General features: G+C 39.4%; 1 pseudogene; it reads left to right on the top strand.

Annotated features, from left to right (window-relative positions):
* The first annotated feature begins 1402 nt into the window (after positions 1-1402).
* On the top strand, positions 1403-2386 carry LOC147432475 (uncharacterized; annotated as a pseudogene).
* Positions 2387-17220: the final 14834 nt, after the last annotated feature.

The following is a 17220-nucleotide window of genomic DNA, read 5'->3' as shown; positions in this document are numbered from 1 at the left end:
TAGTCCTAGTAATGTAGAACCTTTTTTTCCTTCTATAAACACAACTTTTCTTGCTAGTGAGGGAACTCCAATTTCTAAACAGGGCTCAAAAAGAGTTTCATTTGATGTGGTCAAAGAAGAACTATACCATCTTCATGGGAATGAAGCAGTTAACAACACATACCATGAGCAACGACGGACTCAAGGGGTAAGAGGTCAGAGAAAACAACGACTTCATTCAAGGCGAGAAGTTCGAGCAACATCTAAAGAGTTTTTTTGTGCCAAAAACTGTTTGACAAGCTAAGGGTTTCAGAAAATCCAACAAGAGCGTAATAATTTTTTCAACTTAAAGAGGGGTCCACAGAATGTATTCTTGAGATCATGTATATGTTGCTCCACCTCCTCAAAAAAATATGATGTATCGGATGTTTCTGTTTGCAGAGCAAGTTTCTTAAAGGTATTTGGCATAAGCAATTTAAGAATTCAAAAAATCATATCGAATGTGAGCCAAGAAAGTGTTTCTTTAGCATTTAGCACACATGAAACCCCCCAATATTGTTTCCTCAAACAATGGTTGGGAAATTTCATCACCTTTAATGGAGAAGTGCTACCTAACTCAAACTTCACACATCTACCCAACAACTTTACTAAGTGAGAGGTATACAATCTATATGCGGAGTCACAAAAAGATAGTCTAAACTCCACTCTTTCACTACCATCTTTCTTGCAAATTTGGAGACAAGAATTTCATCATGTTAAAATTCCCAAGAAGAGTAGGATGGGTGTTTGCCAGATATGTGCAAAGTTAAAAGCAAAGCAAGACACAGCAAAGACTACGGAGGAGAAATGTAAGTTATTTTAGTTTGGTTAGTTAAATAAATTACTTCTCTAAAAAATTTCAAAAATCTAACACCCTTCAAACTCTTTTACAGTGCCCATTCTACAAGCACTGAAAATTCACAGGGAGCAACAAAGTACAAAGCGCAAAAAGCTACCAAAGCACAGGAAAAAGTGTTTAGAAAAGAAAGACAAATATCAAGGCCTAGTCATTGATGGCATGGATCAAAATAAAACAATGTTGCCACATTTTATGCGTCCTCCAAATAATCTCAAAGAGGAAAAATTTACCAGCTCCATGTTGTTGGAGCCTTAGTTTTCAATGGTTTCATATCATCCAGGATCTTTATTAACTTTCCAAATATTCATAATGATGCTAATTTGAATCACCGTCATTCAGAACATCATTGAAGAATGGCAAGGAGAACTACCACCTATCCTCTACTTACAACTTGATAACACTAGTAGAGAAAATAAAAACCAAGTTCTCCTTGCATACTTGAATATGTTGGTGCAAAGGAAGATATTCAAAAAAGTGAAACTTGGGTTTTTACTAGTGGGACACACACATGAACAAATTGACCAAATGTTTAGCAGGTTCTCGGTCAAGTTGGCAAAGAAAAGCGCATTTGACCTTCCACAAATCTGTGTCTTTCTGGAAGATGCCTATGTTCCCAAGACCTCCATTAAAATTGTGGAGGAAACATATGATTTTAGGTATTTTTCAATTGGTGCCGCCAACAACATGCCATCATTTGCATATCTCAATGATCATAGTTTTCAACATCAATTTAGAATCAAGCACGTAGAGGAACAGACTCTCATGTGGTGTAAAAAATACTCAAACTCTGAAGATTGGTTGTCGGCGGAGGGCTTGAAGTTCTTATTGTTTGTTTCTCATTGTGAAATTCAATGAGCAAAGTACATGTTGCTCTTTACAACAAGTGAGACACAAAAAGCTGAGAGAGAAAACTGCCCTATTGATCCTCTACAATGCCTAAATGAGATCAAGGAGACAATACATGGTGCACATGTGTATTTCCCAGCAAGCTCTCTAGAATGGTGGGAGAGTTTTTTTACAAAGTAGGTGAAGCTGGTTGAAGAGCTCAAGGATGAGAGGTTTCAGCTTGAACATGCATTTGCGTGGTACCATGGTGGTCTTTGTGAAAGGAGTAGTAATGTTGTGGCTAGTGGTGTAAACAATGTGTAGATTTCAACAGATTTGTTATCTCTTATTCATGGAGAAACAAAGGAGATGTATGTTGGCCCAAGGAAGAGCACAAAACATGGACAACAGGAGAGAGAAATGTGGAAAGGAGATGGTAATGAGATAAAAGAGGACACAATGATTGCAATTCTTGCCACAAACAATGAAAATGATTATTCATTTTGGCTTGCAAAAGTCACAAAAGTTTTCAAAGAGCACGATGTATTGAATGGCATGGAAGTGCATTGGTACCAAACAACTGCAGAAGATCCATTGAAAGGAAAATATGATCCTGAGATGGTGAAACTAAGCAAAAAAGGGAAAAAATCAGAAGTCCTCATCGTGTGGACACACTTAATCTAGAGGATGTGGGAATCCTTCTGTATGGGTTTGACTTAAAGAAATCTGGTCACTTATGCAAAAAAACCATTGAGATGTTGAAGCAAAAGATCAAAGATCTCTCCTAGACATTACAAGAGGAATTTTTCTCCTTTTCATTTATTGTAATTTATTTTGTCTTGGAATCATTAATGAAGTGTGAAGGTTTTGGAATCCCTTAAATGTAGTGATTTTTTAAAAGTTTATTTAATTTCACTGCTTATGTGAATTTTATAATGTCTAAAAGTGGGTACTTTCATAAAATAATATGACAATTTTTCAAATAATCTTCAAAATGTGGCCCTTTTATCATGTTTTTTGGAAAATTGGACTTGAGTTGTCGTTTGCATGATTTTGTTGTCATTCTTCATAACTTGCTATTTTATGGAATTTTTGTTGCGTGAAGATCTACTCGATATCTCTCAGAATCACATTTCGGACACTTCTTCGTGTCTATGTATTCCCCTCTGAAAAGAATGTAGTCGTTAGGACAAGGGTGAATCGAATTGTAATCCATCCCCAAGTTTTGCAAGATCTTTCTTGCTTCCTCTCTGGAATCTGGTATCACATTATCAGCTAGCAATATGTGCTCTTTGAGAAATCTACACAGCGAAAAAAATGCGGTACACTTGTGTAAGTAATCTATCAGATCATTATATACATCTAAAGTTTTTTATTAAAGTAAACACATTGTAATAGATCACCTGAAAAATGATGTGACGCTAGTGTCACTCCATCCAAAATTTGTCTGCATGTTGAGAAGAACCAACAACTCCTTCAATCTAGACACATGTGCTCCATCATAGAACGAGGTATCGGCTTCACTTTTCATATCATCATAGATAAGCCTTTCTGAATCCATGATCGTCTCGATCATTTCATCGATCTCGGGCTCAAACATTCCCTTGTTGGGAATGTGGTCTGCATGATCATCCTCCGAGATGTCAGAGGCTACATCTTGTGGCCTCACATATGCTGCTTGACCAAAGAACCTGCGAACACGTCTATTGGGTTGTAAGATTGCTACCTCCTAGCCAGCGTCAGAGTCCGACGAGTTATAATTGGCAACACTCAATCTATAATAGATGGATCCAACTTGCAAAATTTGCAAACGTGCTGCAAAGAAAAGCATCTTGTCCATTGCACAGCATGCTTGCATTGATTACAAGGACATAAGATCCTTGTTGAGAGATAGGTGTTTCGGTTGGACAACCCACATCCTCGTCACTACTCATAATGAAGGTAAAAACCTTATAACCTGGACATAAATTTAATCTTCTATTGTCATCCTCCCTCTCTCTCTCTCTCTCTCTCTCTCTCTCTCTTTCTTCACACTGTAAACTACCTCACATTCTCTAGTCATGTCCAATCCCCGCACACCTCGGTGTAAAGGTGAATAGAGATCAGAACCACTGGAATATAATCTCGTCTTTATTGGTCAATGCCTTTATTTGTGGGTACGAAAAATCTACACACCCACGTCTACATGATAAGGCATGTAGTGGATAAAACCCTTTTGCCTCTTCTCTAGCTGTAACATTTCAGAGCATCTTAACATCTCTTCACAATAGATCTTTGTTCAAGGGATTACTTAACACAATACATGTTGGTCTCCAATTTGAGTATCATGCCGTTGAAAGCTTTACAACTTAAGGCTGCATCCATAGAGAGGAAGAGAGGGATCACCGTTCGTCTAGCTCTAAGTTTTTTTACCATAATCCCGGAGGTAGACTCGTGAAGTTAAAAGAAACTTCAAAAAATATATAAACAAAAAAAAATAGAAGAAACATGTCAGTTTTAGAGTTCTTGAAATTATGTACATTTCTAATCTAAGACTTTCCAAGGTCAAATAACTCAGGTCTCAATACAATCAGTAACACGCTACTAAACTTGCATGAATGAGAAGACATGCTTCTGCATCCATCTGAAAAAACACGCCTCATTGTAACAACTAATGATGTTCCACTAGCTTGCTGCTTGTATAAGTAAAGCTTGCATTAGTAAAAACCTACGTTAGGAAAAAGCTTGCATTAATAAAAATCTTGAATTGAATGTTACACTTCATTACAAATTAATAATCCATATAAGAGCACCAAAGAAGCAATAAAATTGAATATTAACAAAAAGGAACTTGCTCATAAAGCGCTCACAAAGACAGTTAATGAGTAGCAGAAGGTTATTGGTCCTATTGATGTAGTCTATCCTCCATGCTTCACCTTCAAAGTCTTCAATTTTCCATCATCATATGTAGGAATTCATGCCTAGCAAGAATATCTAAGGTATATGTCGATCACCCTATTTTGCATGCATATACATCACACACTTAGATAATGGGTGCATACAAAATATTTTCGACGATACAAAGTACACTCAAGCAATCTACACTCACCATCAAACAATGCCTTGCTGTAGGTACAATCAAATCAAAACATCTGAGAATAATTGCTCAATCCAATTAGTAACTAGACTTGTTCCCCTCGTTTAGCTTTGCTTGGATTGCGAACTGCAGTTCAGTAGGTCCATATTTTCTATATAGATATGAGATCATGTCTACTGCAACACTCTAGGTCGCTTCCATCTCTATCTCCCAAGTATACACATCACCCAACATAAGATAATTTGTACCTGCGAATCGCAATACAAGTCCACAATGGTTGATTGCCGCATCTGTCTTTTGGTCATCTTCATAAGGGTTGCACTTCCTCTCAATCCCAAAGAACATGTTTCATGTTTACCGCAATCACCTTGTGGATGACTTATTGCTGCTACTAATTAAACTGGTTAGCTTATTCCATGACCAAGAATTGAAATTTTGTACATTACCAAGAAGCTAGAAAAACATTCTTTGTTATACTGATGACTGAAGGCCTACTTCATTCTGTGTGTGTTTGCAAGCAAGGCCCCTCGCATGTAAAGACAAAAAACAATTGTCTACTATACTCAAGATTGAAGGCCTACCACATACTTTTCCCATGGCGTTCACAAGCAAGGTCCGAGGCAGAGTCTGTAAACGACAGCGGATGTAATGAGCAGATTGCACCGAGTATCAACGGGCCCTCCCAAGACAGGGAACCTGCTCGTGAGCTTAAGAGAGAGCTTGCCCATCGATGTCATGATATCGGGTGGCCTCTCCATCGTCATCCTCTGCATCCGGTCTCTTCATCCTCGGAGAGTGAAAAAGTGAAGGCACTTAAGAGAGGCCATCAACTCTTCCCGGGGGGGGGGGGGGGGTTTCGGAGGAAACATAGAGGGCCCGACGGAAGAGAGACTCAACTCCAACAAATCAATTTTTGCTATGGATCATTGACGCGCCTTTGCATTTCTCTTCCGCCGCCTAGTTTGAGCCAACCCAGGAGTTAGAAAATCTGTGCACAAAATTTTTAAAGGTAAATTGACTATATCTGGAAGGTTACACTTAATTTCTTCAAACTCTTTAGGTTTTCTCACCTTCAACTTTTAAATTTAGAGGTAAATTACAAACTCAAGCATTGGTAGAAATCATCAGCAACAGCTAGTCATGCTTGGTTGGGTCCCCTCTAGAGGGACACTTACCTTGTGCTCACCTGGTGTTCATGTTGCTAGGGCTCTTGCCCTTGAGCACTCGAGTCCTACGGTGGGTCACCCGAGGAGGAGGTTCCTAGATCGTTGCTACGAGATCTCTCCGCTTTTCCCAATACATAAGGTGTATCAATTAGGTGTCCAATGGTGATGCCTACGTGTGGATCTTTCTCGTTGATGGTACGCATCCCTTGCCCGACGATGTTTCATAGCTAACATTTTGAAGTAACCCATGTATCCGCCATCAAGATCTCCTACACTATGCATCTCGTGGGGCACTCAATGCTTGAAGAAAGAGGCTCATGGCACTCCTGTCTCGTGGAGTCACTATTGCAGACTAACCAGGTTTCTCACCAGCACTAAGGTTTTTGGGTTTCTTGACAAATTGGCTATCCTCTTCCCACTCACGCTAGCCCACCGGTCCACCTTAGCTAGCACGATCCCATTCCCATCAAGAAGAGTGCTAACAACATCTGCGAGGCAAAATGATCGAGCTCAATGAAGATGTTTGATTGCAAGTTATTGTGGGGATCTTTCTCAACTGGAAACAAGACTCTTGTTAGAGGGGTTAGCCCAAATACTTTCTCTAGATGTAAAGCGGCTTTAGATCAGGATCCCTTGCATTTGTTTAAAGATTGACCTTCTTCATGCAAAACCACATAGTGTGCCAAAACTACACGATAGACACTGAATTAAAAATGAAATAATGGCACACAAAATCTCTACAATGTGCAAACACATGCAATCAAATGAATTTTAGTTGATTCTTGCATCACTAAAAGACACTAGTGTGCTTCCATTTTTTATTTTTTTTTGGTGCAGGTTACATCTCTTCACACATGTAATCACAACCATTCTCCTTTCCTTTTCCATAATTAATGGTAGAATGCATCATCCCCTTAATTAGACATATCAAATGTATTGCTAAACAAGGATTCATACAATGATGATTGTAAAGCCTTACTAGGAGCATGAACCTATATTGAGTAACATGTGTAACTATAACCAACCTTATCTATATTCCCCATAAATGTACCATCAAAAGATAAAAAACTTTTGGTTGAATACTCCACAAGACTTGAAAATGTATGAAATTGGAAAATTGACTCCAAGGTGGATACCTTGTAGGGATACCTTATTTGCATTTGCAAAAGGCTTCCTTTGTTTATTTCCATACGTAGGATTCCTTGAGGTTCCCACTTAATATAAAAAACTTTTCATTTAAGAAATTAACATTTGACGTAAATAAACTTGTATCCCCCCATAGATGAAGGCTTTGTGGGATCCTATCCGCTTATGCTACTAATTTTTCTTGATGCTTATAACTCCTTAGCCACAACCAATCTTTGATACTAGATGTAAAGAGATAGAGTATGATAGAGCTTGAGTTCTTGCAAGCAAACATGCACACAATGGAAATGGAGGTTCAAAATATAACATAATAAGGCGACTATGTACAATAGACAACACACAACCAATAGCAATTGAGCTGACAAGACAAGGACCATAACTCTTCATGAGTAGACTAGCCTAGCCATATTGGCAATGATCATCATGCCTCCTCTTTCTTCATGCAATAGATGAATGTAAGTGGAAATTGTGGACATTCTTACCTTAACAAAGGGCAAGTTAAGAAGAAACTTGGGTGCAAGAAGATATTAGCAACTTGGTAGAATGTTTAGATTGGTGTGTGGGGCACTATAAAAGCCAGATGTGAGATGTTTCTAGGCACACTCTAAGCTTATCACATAAAAGATATAGTAAAACTGAAGCAATGACAAGATTGTCTTCCATAACATAAAACTCACTCTTTTGAACACAAATTTTTTAAGCGTGGTTTAGGTTGAGAATTATTTTTCGAGCATAGGTCGAAGATTAAATCCATAACCAGCATCATGGATCAAACACTTCAAAATTTATTATGCCTCACTTGTAGAAATTCTAGAAAAATCCATGGTTGTGGGGGCTTTAAAGTGTTCGCTAATTGTCAACTTAAATCATTAATTATAAGTATCATTAATCCACATTGGTCAAAAGAAATCATATAATGGCCAAAGAAACATGGCATTAAATCATAGAACAACATTTAAGAATCATGAATGAAACATGAGAAGCTCTTGACAATAGGTAATGCAATAATCTACAACTTGTACTGACATAGTGTCAACAACTATGAGTTAAGAGCCTTTTCATGAGATTCTTTTGTTTAACACCTTTGTCATTAGTTTATAGATTTATGTACAACTTCATGTTTTACTATATTAAATTGATGTATGAACTAGATAAGATGAGTTGATTAATTATCAAAATGTTTCTAATAATTGAATTTTGGCTCAAAAAGGAAGTATACACTTGTTGCCATAAGATATTATATGCTCAAATCTTACCTGATTAGCACACCCTTGCTACCTAGGAGTTGAGAAACTACTAGACGAGAGCACCCAAGGTCAAGCTACTATATAGGAGTTTATGGATTATTGAAAGATATTAATGTATAGTAAGTAGAAGATTACATGATAAACACAACCTTGCTAGATAGGAGTTTGAGAAACTACTAGATGAGGACGTCCAAGAGAAAGCTAACATATAGGAGTCATAAACTTACTAGATGAACAAGACAACTATTGGCTCAATGCTAGATCAAATGTTAAAACTCCTATTTGTATTAGGAAGCTTGGACTATCCAGTCCGACTAGCTATATAGGAACATGTCCAAAGCTCCTTGTGTTGGTCTCCCACTCCAATCTGCCTCGGTCTCCCACTCCAATCTGTAGCATCCACCTCAGCCATCTCTGGTCTCTTGTACCCATCCCGCCTCACCTCGCAATTGCCAAAGCCCTCAACTGTAGTGTTGTGTAGCAAATGACTCCATGCCCATGATGCTTTAATTTTCACTTGAAAGACTTGCTCTCTACCCATCGCCGGATTGATGCCTCCAAGACTCTTTCTCCGCCTGTGAGTTGATACTCGATATCACAACCCTTTCTATAGCAGGAAAGGTCGTGCCTCGTCTTATTGTAGACATCGTAACTTATTGCACTTGACAGCCCTACGTGTGTGTGTGTGTGTGTGTGTGTGTGTGTGTGTGTGTGTGTGTGTGTGTGTGTGTGTGTGTGTGTGTGTGTGTGTGTGTGTGTGTGTGTGTGTGTGTGTGTGTGTGTGTGTGTGTGTGTGTGTGTGTGTGTGTGACCTGGAGAGCCTACAACTTTGAACCTAGTGTCTTTGAGCTTCAAAGAAGCGTTGGCAATACCTTCAAAGTAAACATGCTTTGTGCCAGCATGTGTGTGGGGGGGGATAGAGAGAGAGAGAAAGAGAGAGAGAGAGAGAGAGAGAGAGGTCCCGTACCTTGCAGCTGTAGGGTAGCAGCAGTAGCACAATTCATTAAACGTCAGTTTATAGCATTTCTCTCAAGGTAAGATAAGTTGAAGGGTCAGCAATGCTCAAGGCATTTTCTTGCAAGGCGAGCTCCTCATCTAGATTTCTTATTGGATCTAGCTTTTGAAGACACGCGGCAGCCTGAATACTCTTCTCCTTCATAGGTAGTATAGTGTGAGTAGTGTTCAGGTTGCATGGAATCTATATATTGGACACACTAGCATATACAAGACACCCTGAGTCTATTTCTCAATCTGAAGATCCTCCTAGTAACGGCCATAAAGGCAACCATAACTTGTTCAATTAAGCACAACCCTCTCTAGAACAGGGTAAGGGCTTTCTTCCCCAATAACAATGCAAGGGATTTCCTAAAAACAAAACTCCAAAAACAAGATTCCACACCTAACAAGTTATATCTAACTCTCCCAACCCACACCAATTTAGAGCATATACATTTCCATGATTTCACTAGCATATTACCAGTTTGCCCATAGAGTTTAAGAGGAGCAACAAAAAACAGTTTGTCCCATGATTCCATATCCCATGTGCCATGTAAATATACACCACAACTTTATCTATCACGTACCAAAGCAATCTATACCAGCAAGTATCAAATTTTAACATGTTTTTTATGAGGGTGGCTCTCTTAAAAGCATGTGATTCCTCAAATGCAGTATACCTAAACCACCCAAGTCTACTAGCATAGCAATGAGATCCCAGGCTAGCCAAGCTCTACTCGACAAACCCCACATAAATTTAATAAACATGGATCTCAACGTAATCAATGCATGATCCGACCAATCTAGCAGTGGTAAGAAGTAGAGTAGATAGGGCTACACATAACTTGTATTGTCCTCACTCTCACATGAGCCAACTCTCACTTTTCCTACATACTCTTTCCTCCACCCAACTTGTAAGCTATTTACTGGTTACATCTACCCCAATAGGGTATCCCAGGTGTCTAAAGACAATGCATTTCCCCCCTCCAAATGAGGTTGTCAAAATTATTAGCTGAGACATCTATGAGATTAAATTACCCAGGTTTATCTCCAAACTAACAACCAAGGAATATACACTAAAATAATTCATACATTTTCTTATGTTTAGATTATCAGCCTGCAAAAATGAAACAATACCATCAACAAAACCCAAATCATCAACGACCTATTATTTTTCAATCTAGATCGCCTACATTAGCTTGTGCATTTAAAAAATAGAACAGTGGATGAGTAGTGATAGCCGTTTTTTGGCTCTTAAAAATTTTGTTTAATGAGCCACTTCACACAATAAAAACACCTTAGCACGATGGCTAAGCTTGCTCTTGCATTGTACATAGGCGTGTGTGTGTTAGGACTCTTTTCCATATTTTCTAAAATCTCTTCATCGAGCTGGTCATCAGGCTAGGTTAAAAAAGGAAAAATAAATAGATAAATATATTATGGTCCTATTCGTGTATAATATATTTCTTATAAAGGACCTTAGCATGGCATTATTTTCTCAATTTATTTGGTTATTGTATAAATATGTAGACTTAAGTGTGCATTTTTTCTAAATCTCTTTGCATCCTTTCATGGCATGAAATATTTCTATGTTAGTGTGTACATACCCCATAATATTTATTTTTACAAAATAAACCCATGCATTTCATCCCGCACCCTCGTGGAAGTCGAAATTTGTTTCTACACTGTCACTCACTTTCACTAGATATTTTGTCGCTTGCATATTTTCCTCTTTCACCCAAAAACAAAATAAAATACTCCTATCATGATATTACTTCATGGGTCATGCACATTTTTCTCCATACATCATGTGCTCATAAAGACAAGGGCTAGGAAAAATCCAAGCACTAGGTCTATCATGTATAATTGTTTTTTATTCTTCAAAATTCATCATCCATGCATGTGCCAAGGGCCACTTGGATTCCTTAGGTCATGGCAAGGCTCATGCGGGGCTCACCTTTGGATGTATAAGGAGAATTCAACCAAAAAGGGTCCCACATAAGGACCTCTGCAGTCCCACAATACATAGCTTTTTGGGAAACTTTTGGCACCCTTCTATCATCCGAAACAGCACAAGTTGTCAACATACAAAATGAAGCTCGTGAGATGAATTATTTTACATAAATATTTCAGCATTTTTTGAGAAAAGCACAAATTATGGTGAATTGTTTGGTGTGACCCACTCTGCCATTCTATGCACACAAGGGTCCTCTCACTCTTCTCTCACATTTTCACACTCCCACCCACATACACACTCATACCTCTCCATCATCCTTTCAAATTGACAAATTTCCATGCCCCTCTCACCTTCTTCACCATCTCTCCTTTCCCTCTTACCACCATAGCCTTCTACATACACATATGCTCTCATACTGCTCTCTACTACCCCCAAATTACAATTTCATGTTAACTCCTCTAAAAGGCAAGCACTTTATCCTCGCATAACCTCTGCAAATTAGAAGTTTTTCATCAATAATCCTTATCTTCATCGTGGAGATCAACCGTGAAGGCGGCGCAAGAAGCAGAATTAGAAGACGAAGAAGAACCAGCAGTCATTTTCATAAGGGTGAGTCCATAATTCTTGAGGATTCACCAATCTCAACAGCTCATCCACCTCATTCACCCTTGGTTCCTCGACAATCAATTCATCATAACTTTTGTAAATATGCCACTAACATTTTCTAGTGACCACTAACAACGAACCCTTCTTGTAAATTGTACCCTCTACTATCTACTAGAGTAGGCACCTCCACGTTACTCACCTCTCTCTCCTTTCACTCTCAATAATTCTCCCCCTTGAGCCCACATCCATGTGGCTTAAGGGATAAGGAAGACCCACTCCCATTTAAAAAATCAAAATATTTTCTAATCTCTTGTTTTGTCAATAAATTTGATTAGAATTAATCGTAATCAAAGCTTCCAAAAACCTATAAATAGAACCCATCTCTCCTTGAAAAAGGCCTCTCTACACCATTGCACACTAGATTGAGCATAGCTCATGCCAGTTCTATCTTGGTTGTAAGGAGAGATAAAGATTTTTATACACCATCACTTTGGTGCATAGAAAAGCTTGAGCTAGTTGAGTGAGTTCGAGTAAAAGATATTCTTTCTATCATTGTTGTATCTACCCTAACATCAATGAATTGGTAGTTTTGGGTGCAATTTCATGTCCAAAGGCTCACGCTTCTCCTCCAATTTGGCTTGGCAAACTCATTCAGCTTCATAAGGTCACTTGTTTCATTGAAGGTTGCTGTTTTTGCTTGTCCTTGTGATTCATTGGCTATTTTTTGTTGGCTACCATCGTAAAAGGGTGGATGGTGATAAGGCTCCCATAACCCTAAGACAATGTGTTAGTGATGCTATAAACAAATCTTGTCACTTGAATACGCAAGCTCTAGGTGCCTTCTTGTGCAAATCATAAGGTTGAAGCTAAGTTGTACACCCTCCCTCTCTCTCACTCTCTCTTGTGTTTTAGTGCGTGAGAGTGTTCCATTGGTGTTAGGGTTAGTGTAAAGTCCTTACTTGATTTTGGGTTGCTCTAAAGATTCTCCTTTTTTTTGCGTCCTAGTTCACTTTCAAACTAGGTGGTGCCCCTTGTGGTCCTTAGGAAAGATGCTAGCACTTGGCTTGACTCTTTGCCTGAGGAAGTTAAGGGGAATTACACGGAATTTTTGAATCGTTTCAAGAAATACTTCTTTGATCCCCAAAACACTCAAAAATTATGGCAAGACTCTTTGCCTCAGGAAGTTAAGGGGAATTACATGGAAGTTTTGAATCGTTTCAAGAAATACTTCTTTGATCCCCACAACACTAACAAATTATGGCTTCTAAAGAAGGAGAGGTTCATAGCTGGACTTTTTCCCGACCTTAAGGTAAAATTTGAGGCGGGTGCACCTGCTACCTTTGATGCAGCTGAAACTAGGGCTACTGAGAAATATAGAAAACTCAAGTGCTTAAGGGGAGAGGTTCCAATAGAAGGTCTTAGACCCAAAGGTAAGTCACAATCATATCATCTAGGGAGATTTTCGAGGTAACTATAGAAGTGATTGAGAAGTTAAATGAATCTTTAAGTAGCCTGTCAATTCACCTTGCACAAGCTGTAGGTCCAAAGGGACAAGCAAAGAAGTATGAAGAGCAAGATCCACGACCTAGGAGAGTCTTACAATGTTGGAATTGCGGAGAGTCTGGACGTGGGATGTAAAAATGTCCTTGGCCCCATGGGGAGCCAGGGAGACCTAACTTGAATTACCCATTGATGAATGCTGGTGAAGGAGCTGGTCAACAACCAAGGCTTCTACAAAGGCCAAATGGACCAAGACCACCTCCACAAGGGGTGGAAGGAATTCCACACCTTTGCCTAACCCAACTGTCAATGTTGTAGAAGTCACACAATCCAAAGAGGGTGACATTGAAGCAAATGGAATCAAACGTGGGCAGGGAAAAGGTAAGGAAAAGGAAGGAGTAACATCACAAAGTGACCATGCATGAGGAAAGAAAGCAAAGGAAACCAAGGAAGCCAAGAGGACCCGTCGCCGCATCAACCTTCTAGACTCCCCTCTTGGACATGGTATGGCTCCCTACAACCTTATGGAGGACATAAGAGGTAAAGGTTCAAGCATATCATGGCCTCAATTTCTTGCATTGTGCCCACAAGTTAGGAGGGAGATAACAAAGGTAGTTAGCAATAGGAGAAGGATGAAAGAAAATGTTCCTGTTGTTAAAATTGCACATGCCCAAATGAATGAGGATATTACACCTGTGCTAGATTGCTATATCAAGGGAAAACTAGTTAGGAAGGGTCTAGTGGATGGGGGCGCACAAATTTGCATCATGACAGAGGACCTTATGCAGAGACTAGGCATGCACATTCATGAGACACTTGAAATCAAAGTGAAAATGGAAAATAATAGCAAGGCTAGTTGTTTGGGAGTTTGTAATAATGTTTCTTTCGGCATTAAGAAGGATGTTGATTTCTATGTTATGTCTACGAAGGGAAATGGCTATCCATTTATCCTAGGTAGACCGTGGCTAATGAGGATGCGAGCTTTGCAGGATTGGGAAAGCGGAAAGTTGATTTGTAGGAATGGCAATCACAAGAAGGTTGTCTTTGACATGAAAGAGCAACGTCAAGAGGAGCTCTAGGAGTAATCTTCTCAAAGTGAAATCGGGGATGATGGACCGATGACACCTCGGAAGAAGAAAGCAATGGTAGCACTACAGAGGAGGAGTCATCCATTAAGGTCATGGGTGTAATTTTTAGGCCAAATAACGAAGAGACATCTTGCCAAGGTTTAAAAGAGGTAGGCCCCCAGGAGAACCAAAGGTTGCATGATGAAGAAATGCTAGATGGTATGTTGTCAAAGACTCTTACTTGGGAGGAAAGAGAGGGGTTCAAAAATGTGCTAAGAAAGTTTCCTAGGCTTTTTGCTAAATATTACATAGATGTACGTGGAGTGGATGCCATTCAACACAAGATCGAGCTAAAGCCAGAGGCCAAACCTAAAGCACAAAAGCTACGAAGGTTAGGAGTCATCAAAGAGCAAGCACTACGCAAAGAGGTGAGGAAGCTTCTAGCGGCAAGGTTCATCTACCCCCTAGAGAATTCTGAGTGGGTCTCTCCAGTTGTGGTCACCCCGAAAAACAATGGCAAGTGGAGGGTATGTGTTGATTATCGTCCGCTCAACGAGGCAACAAAAAGGGATCACTTTCCCCTCCCATTTCAAGATGAGATTCTTAATGAGGTAGCAGGTAAAGAAAAGTACATGGTATGTGATGGCTACTCTGGTTACTTTCAAATAGGTATTGCATTGGAGGATCAATTAAAAACAACCTTCATCACTCCTTGGGGTTGTTTTTCTTTTAGAGTCATGCCGTTTGGTTTGACAAATGCTCCAGCAACGTTTCAACGATTCATGAACATGGTGTTTCAAGCATTCTTTGGGAAGTCTATCAGAGTATTCATAGATAACTTTTGCATCTATAGCTCTAAATCATTGCATCTACAGAAGGTAGAGAAGGCTTGAAGAAGCTATATGATATGGGAGGTCAACTCAATCCAGACAAGTGCCACATAGGTGAGGATGAAGTGATCTTGCTTGGTCACAAGGTTTCTTCCAAAGGCATTGAGGCAGATCCAGCAAAGGCAAAATCCCTCATTGAGCTACCATCACCAAAGAGTCTTAAGAAGGTAATTTCATTTATTCAAAAGGTGAAGTACATGTCACACTTCATTCACTTGGCATCGGAGTTACTTCACCCCCTCCAAAAGTTGACACAACATGTAGAGTTTGCATGTTTTGATGATCTTGAAGAGTACTTTTCTTGTATAAAAATGGTTTTGGTGGAACTACCAACACTCATGCCTCCACGTTGGGAGTTTACATTCTTTGTTAGCTCAAGTGTGGGTAAAGAGACATTGGGTGAGGTATTGTTGTAGCAAGATCCTCATAACACTAGGATGAGGCATGTCTACTTTGCTAGCCGGGTCATGAATGCACTTGAAAAGGATTACACAGAAGTAGAGTCTATGATGCTTTCTCTTGTCTTTGCAGTGAGAAAGTTTAGATCCTACCTCCTACCAAAACCCTTTATCATAATCACTAACGAAAACTTGTTTCCTTGGGTGTCATCTCAAATAAGTCCCAGGATTTCAAAATGGATCATGGAATTGCAAGAGTTCCAATACTCTTTCAGAGTAGAAGATAGTATACGTGCACAATTAGCAGGGATTGTCACCTATAGAGTGCATGAAAGGAAAATCAAGCTGCCTGAAGTGAAAACCCTACCCTTACCACCACCAAGGCATTTACCTAATGCATTCACGTTGTTCTTTGATGGAGCATTTAAGAAGGCTACAGGAAAAGCAGAGGGAGGGCTTGTGTTGCTTGATTCAAATGGTGAGGTTGTTATGAAAGAGAATGTGAACTTGCCCGGTTCCACGAGCAACAATGAAGCAGAGTACGACATACTAATCCATGGTTTACATATGTGTGTTGCTCAAAAGATACGGAGTCTCATGGTAAAAGGGGATGCACTGCTCATTGTGAAAAAAATTCTAGATATTTGGGCTTGTAAGAATGAAAGGCTAAGGCAAAAGGTTCATCCCATCCGTAAACTCTTCAATCAATTTGAAGAAGTACAATTGTATCATATTCTTAGGAAACAAAATGAAGATGCTGATTTGCTTGCCCAAAAAGCAGTTGCATGTGTTGAAAGTGAAGTGCAAGTCATCATGGCAACAATAGTGATTAAGCAACCAAGGTACCAAGGGATGGAGTCATTGGCTCCCATTGTGAGCTACATGTTAGAGGGCGAGTTTCCAGAGGGCTTCACAAAGGCTCAAAAGAAGAGGCTCATGAAGAAGGCGAGTTCATGTTTGTTTTGGAAGGTGCCCTCTACCAAAGGGGAAAAGATCAAGTTTGTAGGAGAATACCGACAACCAAGGAGATTCCAGCCATTCTTGAAGGTTTGCATGAGGAAACGTGTGGTGGTCATTTTGCATAGGAACTCACTGCCAAAAAGATTTTGCTTGCCGAGTATGTTTGGAAAAGCTTGCACATTGATGTTCAACATTGGTGCAAAAGCTGCCACAATTGTCAGATTAATGGAAACAAGCGTCTGTTACATGGTCCACGTCAGTTAGTCTTGCAAATGGTTTGTTTGAAAAATGGGGCATTGATGCTATGGGTCCATTTCCTACGACTAAAAATGGAAAATTGTATATTTTGGTGGCCATAGACTACATGACTAGGTTGGTAGAAGCTCAAAGTGTGGCAAGAGTAAATGAGAGGACATTTAGCAAGTTTGTGTACACTCATATTTGTTGCAGTTTTTTCACACCTTTGGAGATCGTTTTTGATAATGGTCCAGGATTTAGGAAGGGCTTGC

Source organism: Adiantum capillus-veneris, chromosome 20, assembly GCF_014529385.1.
Source record: "Adiantum capillus-veneris isolate H3 chromosome 20, ASM1452938v2, whole genome shotgun sequence".
Classification (NCBI taxonomy): domain Eukaryota; kingdom Viridiplantae; phylum Streptophyta; class Polypodiopsida; order Polypodiales; family Pteridaceae; genus Adiantum; species Adiantum capillus-veneris.
The sequence above is the reverse complement of the archived record's forward strand: the minus strand, read 5'-3'. Positions and strand labels throughout refer to the sequence as shown.